This window comes from Spinacia oleracea, chromosome 4, assembly GCF_020520425.1.
Source record: "Spinacia oleracea cultivar Varoflay chromosome 4, BTI_SOV_V1, whole genome shotgun sequence".
NCBI lineage: Eukaryota > Viridiplantae > Streptophyta > Magnoliopsida > Caryophyllales > Amaranthaceae > Spinacia > Spinacia oleracea.
Genome location: NC_079490.1, coordinates 20,909,373 through 20,924,091, shown reverse-complemented (window position 1 = coordinate 20,924,091; position 14,719 = coordinate 20,909,373). Strand labels below are relative to the sequence as shown.

The 14,719-nt window shown below is 35.3% G+C and overlaps 1 long non-coding RNA gene across 1 annotated transcript; it reads left to right on the top strand.

Moving 5' to 3' along the window:
* The first annotated feature begins 318 nt into the window (after window positions 1-318).
* LOC130459847 (uncharacterized) lies at window positions 319-3,585 on the top strand. Its single transcript, XR_008919524.1, has 2 exons — window positions 319-423; window positions 3,338-3,585. It is a non-coding gene; the product is annotated as an uncharacterized lncRNA (long non-coding RNA).
* Window positions 3,586-14,719: the final 11,134 nt, after the last annotated feature.

The window sequence follows — 14,719 nt, the reverse complement described above, 5'->3', positions numbered from 1 at the left end:
ATATGTATCATAACCTAACACTATAGACTATTACATACTGAGCATTTCTTGTACTGATCTGCTGTACTGATCAAATCACCAGATCTGAACAGCAGTTGTGAACTGACCTGCTGTGAACTGATGCTGCAGATTTGTTTTGAACTGATTCTGGGATGGTGAACGAAATTCGTAGCATTGATTGTCACTTATTGAGGTTGGATGCCTAATCTCTGTCTTTTTGCAATGACTGGATTTCATGGTAATATTGTTGTCTTTTTGTGACATGATGCATTAAGTTTTTATTATTCACTTTTTGAACCATTTGACAAACAGGTCATATCTCTTTTCGGAGTCTCAGAGGATTCAATAAACAATCCAAACCCGAACCCAGGGTATTCCAGATGCTCGCACATATCTTTTGGATTTGAAGGAGATACGGCTCAAGTATGTGTACAATACTAAATGTTTTCCTTGTTGTTGTAGTATCCCCCTACCCGTACACATTTTACATGAGCTATTGGATATATATTTATATATATATAAATTTCAATTAGCCATTAATCTTATCTAGTTCAGCTATGCTAAAATATGTCTGCAATTCTGCATTTTTCTGTTTAGGGTAACAAGCTGGTTGACATTTTTCTGTTTAGGGTAACAAGCTGGTTGACATTTTTCTGTTTAGGGTAACAAGCTGGTTGACATGGTTCATATTTCTTTTGTGCGAAAGCGTTATCCATCTTACACAATCTGCTGCCTCACAAATAGGTTAATGTTTTTTATCAATAAAAGTTGAGAATATTTGCAAGAATATGGTTTCCTTCATTTAATTGCTTCACATGTTCCATTTTTTTGTGCTGCATACTGATCTGAACATGTTCTGTGTTTCTGTACTGATGTGCTGCATTTTGATTTGGTCATATTCTGCCTTTCTAATCTTCATTGATGCTAGCTTGCTGATCTGCACTAATGCTTAATGATCTGCACTAATGCTTAATGATATGCTTGGTATTTTATGTCTGATATGTACATCTGTACAGATCTTCTTTCTGCTGCATTTGCAATAAGTTGACTTAGGTTGACTTTCTAGTGAACCTAAGTCAACTTTGTTACAACTTAATAATGAACAAATGGGTTAGCTCAAAACATACTTTGGTGAAAGAAAAAAATCACCTGTATTGATCCAATAAACCTTAAATGTGCTTAACTAGACCTAACTAGGTGACATTGAGTTGAAAGTTGGGAGCGAAATGATCCATTTTAATCACAATATGACCTATAATGATCAAACGAGCCTTAAATGTTCATAACTTGACCAACGTAGGTGAGAATGAGTCTTAGAAATATAAAACTAAGTATATTAAACATGTAGGATTTAAAATACTTATATTGGTTCATTACTTGAAAGTTGGGAGTGAAATAAGTCATATTAGTCAATATATGACCTATAATGATCAAACGAGCCTTAAATATGCATAACTTGACCAAATTAGGTGAGAATGAGTCTTAGAATTATAAAACTAAGAATATTATACATATAAAGGGTTTAAAATACTTAATTAGGTTCATTAGTTGACAATTGGGAGCGAAATAAGTCATTTTAGTAAAAATATGACATATAATGATCAAACTAGCCTTAAATATGCATAACTTGACCGAAGTAGGTGAAATGGAGTCTTAGAAACTTTAAACTAAACCTAACAAACATGTAAGGGATTAAGATACTTATTTAGGTTCATTAGATGAAAGTTGTGACTAAAATAAGGCATTTTAGTCAAAATATGACTTAGAAACATTAAAATACATCTAACAAACATGTAAAGGGTTTAAAATACTTATTTAGGTTCATTAGTTGAATGTGGAGACCGAAATAAGTCATTTTTAGTGAAAATATGAACTATATTGAACTAACGAGCCTTAAATGTGCATACCTTGACAAAAGTCGGTGATAATGAGTCTTTCAAACATAAATCTAAGTGTATTAAACATGTTAAGGGTTTAAAATACTCATTTAGGTTCATTAGTTGAAATGTGGAACCGAAATAAATCATTTAAGCCAAAATGTGACCTATAATTATCAAATGAGCCTTAAATGTGTATAACTTGACCAAAGTGGGTGATAATGAGTTTTTGAAACATAAAGCTAAGTGTATTAAACATGTAAAGGGTTTAAAATACCTATTTAGGTTCATTAGTTGAAAGTTTGGACCGAAATAAGACATTTTAGTCAAAATGTAACCTATACTTATCAAACGAGTTTCATATATGCATAACTTGACTAAAGTAGGTGAGAATGAGTATTTGAAACATATATCTAAGTATATTAAACATCTAAAGGGTTTAAAATACTTATATAGGTTCATTGGTTGAAAGTTAGAACCGAAATAAGCCATTTTAGTCAAAATGTGGCCTATAATGATCAAACGAGTCTTAAATGTGCATAATTTGACCAAAGTATGTGAGAATGAGTATTTAAAACATAAAATTGTATGTTAAACATATAAAGACTTTAAAATACTAATTTAAGTTCATTAGTTGAAAGGTTGGATTGAAATTAGCCATTTTAGTCAAAATGTGACCGATAATGAACTAACGAAACTTAAATGTGCATAACTTCACCAAAATAGTGAGAATGAGTCTTTGAAACATAAAACTAAGTGTATTAAACATGTAAAGACTTTAAAATACGCATTTAATTTCATTTGTTGAAAGTTGGGACCGAAATTAGCTATTTTAGTCAAAACGTGACCGATAATGAACTAACGAAGCTTAAATGTGCATAACTTCGCCAAAATGGTGAGAATGAGTCTTTGAAACATAAAACTAAGTGTATTAAACATGGAAAGACTTTAAAATACTCATTTAAGTTCATTAGTTGAAAATTAGAATCGAAATAAGCCATTTTAGTCAAAATGTGGCCTACAATGATCAAGCGAATCTTAAATGTGCATAATTTGACCAAAGTATGTGAGAATGAGTCTTTGAAACATAAAACTAAGTGTATTAAACATGGAAAGACTTTAAAATACTAATTTAAGTTCATTAGTTGAAAGTTGAGACCGAAATTAGCCATTTTAGTCAAAATGTAACCGATAATGAACTAACGAGGCTTAAATGTGCATAACCACCAAAATGGGTGAGAATGAGTCTTTGAAACATAAAACTAAGTTTATTAAACATGGAAGGACTTTAAAATATTTATTTAAGTTCATTAGATGAAAGTTGGGACCGAAATTAACCAATTTTATTATTATACGGTTCATTATATCTTTATTATGAACAAATTAAGTCTTAATTTATTGTACGATTCAATAATATAACTAAAGTGTATATATATTTTTTGATGGTTGATCTTTTTAAGGTATACAATTATCCGAGGGAGCGGCCTTTCACCTTTGAGGAAGATAGATGAAGTTCGAGAAATGTTTGCAAAATTCATTACCAGTGATTGTCTTTGATATTTTCTTGTACTGAATCTTAAATTATGGATGCTAGCTAGTTTTTCATATGATTGTAATGTAATCGAATTTTATATTTACAATTATTTACTATTTAATTTAATTATCTATGTAATTGGATACTTTTTATATGACGTATGGAGGTTAATCAGTGGCGTGGTCCAATTGTAATATGTAGCAGGGAAATCGGTTATACAACAAATCTAGATCAAGTGCGGCTCATTTATAGGCTAAGTGCGGCTCATTTTTATGCTTGTGCTGCCCATTGAGATGTCAAGTGCGGGCTCATTTTCAAATTTGGCAGCACCAAATATCTCAAGTGCGAGCTCATTTTCAATATTGGCAGCACCAAATATGTCAAGTGCGGGTTCATTTTCAAAATTGGCAACACCAAATATGTCAAGTGCGGGCTCATATCCTAAAATGGGCAGCATAAAATATGTCAAGTGCGGGCTCATTTTCCAAATTGGCAGCACTTGAAACATCAAGTGCTGCCAATATTTTGGCAGCACTTAAGAAACATCAAGTGCGGGCAGGCCATGTGCTGCACATGTAAAAGCCCGCACTAAACCCCTTAAAATGAGCCCGCACTTGAGGTTTTTTCCTCTAGTGTATCTGTGGCATTGTCGATTAGGCTATATTAACTTGAAACGCATAGAAAGACTTCAAAAGGAAGGAATTCTAGAACCATTTGACTTAGAGGGTTATGGTAAGTGCGAATCATGTTTACATGGAAAAATGACAAAGCAACCTTTCTCTAAAGTTGGAGAAAGAGCAACTGAACTATTGGGTTTAATCCATACAGATGTATGTGGACCAATGAGTACAAATGCTAGAGGTGGTTTCAGCTACTTTATCACTTTCACTGATGACTTCAGTAGATATGGTTATGTCTACCTAATGAAGCATAAGTCTGAATCCTTTGACAAATTCAAGGAATTTCAGAGTGAAGTAGAGAATCAATTACGCAAGAAGATTAAGGCACTGCGGTCTGACAGAGGCGGTGAATATCTGACCTATGAATTTGATGACCATCTGAAAGAATGTGGAATTCTATCTGAATTGACTCCTCTTGGAACTCCACAATGGAACGGTGTGTCAGAACGGAGGAACAGAACCTTTCTAGACATGGTTAGATCAATGATGGGTTGGGCCGAACTTCCAATAGAATTTTGGGGACATGCACTAAATACATCTGCACTCACTATAAATAGAGCTTCGTCTAAAGCTGTTGAAAAGACTCCATATGTGTTATGGTTTGGAAAGCCTCCAAATGTGTCTTTTCTTAAGATTTGGGGATGTAAAGTATACGTCAAACGATTAACTTCAGACAAACTTCATCCAAAATCTGACAAATGTATCCTTGTGGGCTATTTAAAGGAAACAAAGGGGATTACTTCTACAATACATCTGAGAACAAGGTGTTTGTTGCTCGAGATGGTATCTTTTTGGAAAAGGATCACATTTCCAAAATGACAAGTGGGAGAAAAGTAGACCTCGAAGAAATTCGAGTCGAACAACAAAATCTAGAGAATGCTCAAGATGACATTCAGAATGAAACTCGGAGATCTTTAGAAGTATCTGGTGAGAATCATGGACCATCTAGAAATGTAACCCCGCGTAGATCGCAGATATATAGATCTCAACCGGAAAGGTACTTAGGTATTTTGACAAACGAGAGCTATGACGTTCTATTACTTGAAAGTGATGAACCTGCGACTTACAAACAAGCTATGACGAGCCCTAGCTCCAAGCAATGGCAAGAAGCCATGCAATCTGAATTAGACTCCATGTCTGAAAACCAAGTTTGGGATTTGGTCGATTTGCCAAATTGCTACCAAGCCATAGGAAGCAAATGGGTTTTCAAACTGAAAAAGGACAAGGATGGGAAACTTGAAGTTTTCAAAGCTAGATTGGTTGCAAAAGGTTACAGGCAAGTCCACGGTGTGGATTACGATGAAACCTTTTCACCAGTTGCAATGCTGAGTCTATTCGGATAATGTTAGCAATCGCTGCATATTACGATTACGAAATATGGCAGATGGATGTCAAAACCGCTTTCTTAAACGGTGTTTTAGCAGAAACTGTGTTTATGACACAGCCTGAGGGTTTTGAGGATCCAAAGAATGCTAAAAAGGTATGCAAGCTTAAGAAATCAATCTACGGATTGAAGCAGGCATCAAGGAGCTGGAATATACGTTTTGATGAAGCAGTCAGTGACTTTGGTTTCATCAAGAACGCAGACGAAGCTTGTGTATACAAGAAGGTCAGTGGGAGAAAAATTGCTTTTCTAGTATTATATGTCGACGACATATTACTTATCGGAAATGACATTCCTATGTTGAACTCTGTCAAGATTTGGCTTGGGAAATGTTTTTCGATGAAGGATCTAGGAGAAGCACATTACATATTGGGCATCAAGATTTACAGAGATAGATCTAAAAGGATGATTGGACTTAGTCAGAGCACTTATATCAATAAGGTGCTTGAAAGGTTCAAGATGGCTACCTACCCATGTCTCATGGAATGACTCTAAGCAAGACTCAGTGCCCAAAAACACTTGATGAGCGTAGACGAATGAGTGGGATTCCATATGCATCATTGATTGGTTCAATAATGTATGCTATGATATGTACACGCCCGGATGTTGCGTATGCACTCAGTGCTACCAGCAGATACCAGTCAGACCCAGGAGAGGCACATTGGACTGCTGCCAAGAACATTCTGAAGTACCTGAAAAGGCACAAAGCTGATTTCCTGGTCTATGGTGGAGATGATGAATTAATTGTTAAAGGCTATACGGACGCAAGTTTCCAAACCGACAAAGATAATTTCAGATCACAGTTTGGGTTTGTCTTCTGCCTCAACGGAGGTGCAGTAAGCTGGAAAAGTGCTAAGCAAAGCACCATTGCGGATTCTACAACTGAAGCGGAGTACATTGCTGCACATGAAGCAGCAAAGGAAGCTATATGGCTAAGGAAGTTCATAGGTGAACTTGGTGTAGTCCCCTCCATTAAAGGACCAATAGCTCTATATTGTGATAATAACGGAGCTATTGCACGGGCAAAGGAGCCTAGACACCACCAAAGAGTCAAGCATGTACTTCGTAGATTTCACCTTCTACGAGAGTTCGTTGAAAGAAAAGAAGTCGAGATAAGCAAGATTGGAACTGATGATAACATCTCAGATCCATTGACTAAACCTCTGCCGCAGGCGAAGCACAACTCGCACACTGCAGCTATGGGAATCAAGCATATTGGAGAATGGCTTTGATGTCCTTGTTTAATGTTTTAAAGTTTTAGAGTTTAATACTTTGCAAAACATTATTGGTTAATCATTCACAATAAATGAATAGAATTCATTTTTCCATTTAATTTGTGGTTTATTAAATGATGAGTCCCTTCAATTTGACGATATATTCAAGATAGACTGTTAGGACCAGTCCTGTGACTAAGAAATGTCTATCAAGTGAACTTGAATGTCAAAAGATTGAAAATGGTCCCTGGTCGGAGTTTTCTATAAAGATGGACGCATAGAAAACGTTAGACGACTAGAATGCAAGATGACTAGTAATTCTGTTTCTTGAACTATGTGGACATGGCAATGTCGTAATCATTTGCATAGATACTTAATTTGGGAAGACTAGTATCGGACAGACCTATGAAACTTTACTGTAAGAGATGAAAATCTGTCATAAGTAAATTTCATTAAAATTATTAGACACTAAATCCTCAATACCTGAGTGATTTGAGATTACTTGTTTGAGAACTGGTTACTTTGACGTTGTCAACCATCGCACCGTAAAAGGAGGCTATAAAGGCAACGCTCAGGTAATCACCTATCAAACGAAGTCTAATCTCAAGATCGCAAGATTGGGATTGTCCTCCCATAAATCGGGATGAGATGCTGAAAGTTGTACAAGGCCACTCGGAGAGCTAGAAACTGTAAAATGCATGGTCGTGCTCAGATGAATCATAGGCTATGATTATCTGTTTATTTGATCAGTTGAACTCTGAAACCGAGAAATACCTCTGGACATAATAAGGATGCAAACTCCTACCTTATGTTCAAGAGCAAGCATCGAGCGACAAAGGAATTAGGAAATGCACACTTGTCCCTAAGGACAAGTGGGAGACTGAAGGAAATAATGCCCTTGGTCCAAGTATGAATTTAATGTTAAGTCTAATAAATGCGGTTCAGTATTAATTAACAAGTTAATAATTCAGTGAGATCAAGTGAGCTGAATACCTAGCTAGAGGCCGCTTCATTCCAAGTGGAATTAATGATATTAATCCACAGCTTACTCTTGACTGAACCCGTAGGGTCACACAAATAGTACGTAAACGGATCAAGTATTTAATGGCATTAAATACCCCATCTATGGATATTCGGAATCAACGGATCTTGGTTTCAGTGGGAGCTGAGATCTTCAAAAGCAAGAAATCAATACTCCGGAAACGATGATATTACCGGAAACGGAAATATTGCCGAAAATATGGATCGTATCGGAAATATAAATATTATCCAAGTCGTAGATGTTGCCGGAAACGGAAACATGGTACATATTGGAAAATATTATCGGAAATGGAAATATTACCGGAATCGGAAATATTGCCGGAAACGGAAATATTGTCAGAATCGGAAATATTATCGGAATCGGAAAATAATTCCGGAAACGGAAATATTAAATATTTGTTCGAAACGGAAATTAATTCCGGAATCGGAAATATTAAATATTGTTCATATCGGAAATGAATTCCGGATTCGGGAATTTAATAAGAAGCGCATCGTACGAATTAGCATTGGACGAGACTTGCTAGACGAAGGCCCAGCACGAAGCCAGGCCCGCGTCCAGCAAGCCAAGCGCCCAACACCAACGCTGCCAAAGTCTCGCCAGGCCCAGCGCAAGGCCAGGCCCAGCAAGGCCATGGCGCCCGCGCGAGCTCGTGGGCTGCGGGTTGTGCTGCTCGCGTGGGCCGCAAGGCTTGCGCGGGCTGTGCGGCTCGTGCTCGTGCAACACTTGTGTTCAATACAAATCCTAAAGCTAATGGAATTTGTTCTATGATTAAATCCTAATCCTAATAAAGATAGAATTTGTTTAATAGAGTTTTAATAAGATTCTAATTAAACAAATTGGTATCCTAATAGGATTCCAAATCCTTTTCCATAACTCCATAAATAGGTGCCTAGGTTCACAATTTATACAGACGATTTCAAGTATTCAAAGCTAGGATTTTTAAGCAAAAATCAGCCAAACACTTGCACCCTAATAGCCGAAAATTCTAAGAACCTTAAGGGCGATTCTAGTTGGTCAAGCTTAAGGCGGATCCAGACGTGTTGTGGACTTTCTACGGAGGGACGACACTTGGAGTCCTAAAGACTTGTTCTTGTTCGGTTCTGGCGCAGCTAGGGAGGGCACGCTACAAAGTGTATGCATCCTAGACTAATTATATGATTATGTGCAATTAATATGATTCCTGACATTAAGGTTTTTCCGCATGATTTATGTTGTTCATCTCTATTATATAAGGGAACTCATGAGGTTATTTTAGTAATTTAACTTTTGGTGTCCCCTATTGAATAGACTTAAATACCCTTGATCACTTAACAATTAAAATATAGATTATTTCGTAATTTAAAAAAGCTATTATTTAATGCAAAAATTAACAATGAAAAAACCTATTATTTAATGCAAAATTAACAAATCAGTAAACCCAACCACCCAACTTATATCACGCATAGACTATTCAACAAAACCAAAAAGTCAACAAGTAAATATATAAATTCTACAGTAAACAAGGAAAGAAGATAAAATGCGGGGGAAATAAGCCCTACAAATTATAATATGTCAATAATAGTGAAAAAAGACCCAAAAAAGTATATTACAAATTTATTACAATTGCCGAAATTGCATAATACGTTTACAGTAAATCACTCTAATTACTAGAATTAATTTTGCCGGTGATAATAATGTATGTAATATTGTAAACGAGTTCATACCAAAAACTTCACCACCGTTTCTCTTGAAATCGCGTTAACACATGTAATAGTATTCTCCCGAATCCATGCAAAATAAGAAAATAAATTGTGTTATTGAGATTATAAATTGAACAGTTTATATGATTTATATTATTTCGTCTCCTATATTGAAATTATTCATCTTTTTTTTACATTGTTGCTAGGTAGATTGAATATGTCGTAATAAAACTCTTGCGTTGATTTTTATACGAGATCGAAGGCCGAAATCACTACAAGAAAATGGAGTTTTTCCGAATAATTTTACCGAATGCTAAATTAATAGTCAGTAAACTTGATTTTACCGATTGTTTTTAGAATAGTTGTTAAAATTAGTCGGAATGCATGTGGTGAAGCAAGTATATTGCACGCAAAAGAAAAAAGTAAAATACTAATTTATATGTGCAATTCAGATTATTCAATGTGTAAGAGCATGAATTATTAAATTGTTTTACTATTTAGATTTTTTTAAATAGAGATGATGTCTAATTTTTCTTTAGGTGAACTTTCCGTATATTTTTTTTCTTGCTTATTATTTGTGGTGATTAATTGTATAAATATATTAATATCGCACGCATCGCGTGCATATAAGACTAGTATGTATCATAACCTAACAGTGGTATCACGAGCCTCTTATTATTTGCATAATCTATTATTGCTTAACATGGTTAAATTTTAAAAATTTGCAAAGAATTAAAAGGGGTGATTAATTTTCATAATTGTTAATTAATTGCAAATTGCGTTTATTTAATTATATGTACGCAGTTTTTCGGCAGTTTCTTCGTTACTCATCCAAATCGAGTGATTTTTGTGTCAATTCCGCATGTAAAAGGCATTCTAAAATTTTGACTAAAAAATTTATTTTTCGGCCGAACCCAGAATTCCCAAATTCGAAGCATAACTATGACTTTTCGGAGGTTTTAGTTTTTCGAACGCAAAATTTTGTAAATTTAAGATGTTAAATTGAATATTTGCGATTCTTGTTGATAAATCTTGAATTTTTTATTGACCTACTGTATATGTTTAACAAATTTGAATGCCTAGACTTGTTAATTATACAACCTAATTTGTAATTATGATTAATTTGTTGAAATTCGAATAATTTAGAATTGATTTGATTTTCATAATTAATTAGGATTTAATTAGGTATCCATGATTTAAAACCCCCATAATAATTGTTAATTTATGATAAATTTTAAATTTTTATGACCTAGATTTGAATCCAAGTTAATCGGAAATTAATTGATTAATAAAGTTTCGATTTTTCGCCCTAAAATTATGAAATTAATATGATTTATTAATTTGTCATTAATTTTGAATTAAAAATTTTAAATTTTTACGAAAAACGCTCATAAATGTTGCACGCACAAAGCAATGGACGCTACGTGTTACCCTAAAGGGGTGTTGAATAATGCGGGCACGCGACGACGAGCAAGGGAGCTCGTCGCCCATGCAGTACGAATGCAGCGAGCAACATAGCATGGCGCGCGCGCGAGGCAAAGGTGATGGCCGTGTGTGCTATGCGATGGGCGTGGGCAATGGGCAAGGCACTGCGAGCAGTCGCGTGTGGGCAGCAAGCGTGCTGCGCCACAGCGCGCACTGCCTCGCGCCAGCGAGCGCTGGCTCGCGTGCAGCGAGCGATGCCTCGCGAGGGAAAGCAGCAGCAGACGCGACATAGCGCAGAGGCTGCGCGTAGCGTGGCCATCGATGGCTGCGTGTGCGTATGGCGTGTGGCTGCGTGTGGCGTATGGCTGTGTGTGCCTTGTGCAACGATCAATCGAGCGGGGCGTAGCTGCCTCGTGGCTCGATGGGGCTTGGGCGCAAGCCCAAGTGCTTTGTCTTGCAACGATTGATACGTTTTGTTTTTTAATTTTGAATTTTCAGTTCGGAAATAATTTTAATTAATTTTAAAATTAATAATTTAAATTGTTTTCTCGGGATTTAATTTTGATTATTATAATTATTATAAATTTTAATTTATACTAATTATTTTACTAAAATTAAACCTTGAATTAATTTAAATTCGTTTAATTCAACTAAAAATAAATTAAATGGATTCGATTATAATTTTATATGAGCTTTAAATTTTAATTAAACTTGTATGTTTCCGGTTAGACTAGAAATACATTTTTATGTTTAAAATTAGTAAAGCATATAAAGTTATTGGTTTAAGTGGGAGCATTTTTAGTCATAAACTCTTGATTAGGTCTGCAAATCCTTTAAGGTTAACACAAATTGATTAGAATTAATAAGGACTGAATAATTGGTAGATTATTGGTTCCCTTGATTAATTGCTGCAAATATTTATGTGATGCATAACAATGTGTGTTACTAACCAGCTATGTGGGCCATTCATGATAATGAATGGGTGAATGGTATATATTGTATATGTACTGTTTTGCAGGTTATTGAAAGTGACTAGTATGGCCCAAATAGGATAGAAAATATGGTCTGCATACCATTAATTTGAATGTAATTGGTCTAATGCACCAAAGTTTGTTTTTCAATTCAAATGATTTGGCTAGAAAAAAAAATGCATAGTTGTTAGAGATACGTCACAAGATCTCTTATAAAGATAAAGTTTTGATATTGCTCCTACAGATGAGATCAATAGATTCTAACTCAAGTCCATAACACAGTACGAACTCCTTTTGACAGAAATCCTATATATATCTCACAACATAAACCCTATATACAACACACACATGGACCGTATATGTCTTACATATAATCAAGTCAAGCATAGATCTTAGTATTGGAGCACTCATTTTTAGGTCCAGTAAACCTATATAACTTTCAACCAACTTATTTTGCAAAATCTCCAGAAATATATAATCATATCAGTTCATAAAACACAATTCGTAAGTACCAATTCTTTGATATAAAACATAATTTTAAAAGAAATAAAGTAAACACCAATCTTTCACATAGAAGGTGGAAGGACAATGTGTACCTTCAATCGTCACACCTGACCTCCAAGAATCTCATTTCTCGATCACCATCGATCGCTTTGATCCGAATTCAATCTCCCAGAATACATCTCATACTTTAATCTCCAATGATAACTCATAATCTTGACCATCAATTTTATCTTGAATTTCATAAATTAATCACCGACAATTTACCTTGTCCTTTAGAAGCCAACAACACAACTAAGAAGTTGGGGAAGTGAGAAGTAACAAGAAAGAGGGGCAACAATAACAACACGTTGGCAGCAGCAACTATCAGCTTCGGAAGACCGTATCTCCTAGCTTAGTGTTCCAATTATAGTAATTCTTGAGCCTAAGTTCATCAGGTCGAATAGATATACAATTCTTCTTCAGAGAGTAGAATCTCAAAATGATCATAAGATTGTTGAAATAAGAGAAACAAAATCTGGTGCAGACATCACCACAACAGCAGCAACACTTAGATTCGGAAGGGATTATCTCCTAGAATACGGCTCTGAATTGAGTGATTTTTTTAGCCTAAACTGATTAAATTTTCAAGGGCTGCAACTTTTATGAAGATACTATGATTAATTCAATAACGTATGTTGAAGATATATGAGCAAGAAGAACGACATGAACATAGGGAAGATATAAATTGGGGTTTTTGTTATTTTGTGATATTGGCTATATTGGATAAAATTAAATCCTTCATTGATAAAAAAAATTCTTACGGGAGGAGGACAAAAGGAAGCTTGAATAAGTGACAACAAAACTAGAAAATATTGTGTGGCTTCGCCTCCAATTGACACTAGGAGAGAGAAATTAAAAATGGGATACTACCCTTTGAGGAGAAAATAAGAGCAATGTGGTTATTTCCAATCATGCTCAAAAAAAAAATATGTACGGAGCAAAAAGACAAAAACCAAATTTTGTTTAATACACTTAACTCATTTTATTAACATAAAGCTAAAATGGTACGGAGTAATTAAGCTAATAAAATATAATTACCGTTTAATTAAAAGGGCCATAAAATAAGGCTATTACAATGATATTCTGGAGGAGTGTTGTTCAAAACTTCATAAGGAGTCTTATTCTGCAGTACTAGTGTGGGTAGTCTGTTTATTAGGTGAAAAGCAGTCAATAAATAACTTCAGTATTTCAGTGGTAAGCTTGCTTGCAATCTCAGAGCTCTGCTCACCTCCAGAACATGTATATGCTTTCTTTCAACCCTTGCATTTTGTTGAAGTATCTTTATATAGGAAGTTTGATGGATGATTCCCATCCTTGCAAAGAATAACTTACGTTCATCATCATCAAACTCAAGAGCATTGTCTGACCTGATTATCTTGATTTTCTTGTTGTACTGAGTATTTGCATAATTGTTGAACATTTCTATTGTTCCAAATGACTCAGATTTGATTTTCTGCAAATACAGCCAGATCATTGTTGAGAAATCATCCACAATTGTCATGAAATATTTGTAATTTCCTCTTGCTACTCTGTGGGGTCCTTAAAGATCAATATGGATCAACTCAAAAGGTTCTGCAGCATGTGAGTCACTCAGAGAATAAGGTAGCTTGGTAAACTTGGACATAGGACAAGTTATACAGGTATGTGTTTTGGCTTTCACATAGGGTTGCACACAAGGGATATATTTAAGTTTTGATTAAGGTGCATCCCCTAATCTGTGGTGCCTGAGATCATGCAATTCAATTCTAGAGCTTGCATTTCCAATCACCCTCCTTGTTTCTTCCCTTGAGTTTTTCAAATAATACAGACCATGCTTCATTTAATCTTCACCTATGAGTTCCCTTGTTGAAGAATCTACAATGGTGCATGTCCTAGGGCAGAACAATACATCACAGAGATTTTCTTTGGCCAATTTTATGAATAGACATCAAATTGTGTTTGAATTGAGGTACATACATTACATTTATCATCTCAAGACCATTAGAGAGGGTGATATCTCCATAACGAGTTATCGTTGCACTTGCACCAGTTGGCAAGTTGATTGTAAGATTTGATGGTGCTTTTCTCACATTTGTGAGTAAGTTTAGGGTTCTTTTCATGTGATCAGATGCACCAGAGTCCATTATCCACTCATCACACCTTGCACTAAAGCAAGTCATCATCCCAGAGAAAGCATTCTCCAGTTCATCATCAGTTTTTGAATGTTTCAAGGCATTAAGTGGTGATACTGCACTTAAAGGCATTAACTTGAGTATTTTTTCCAGTTGATGGCTTGAGAAGACAATCTCATCATCTTTTTCTCCCTTAAGCAGTATTAGCTGATTTCAGCCCAGTTGAGGTGGCTCCCTTGTTTCCTGTCCACCTTGTTCC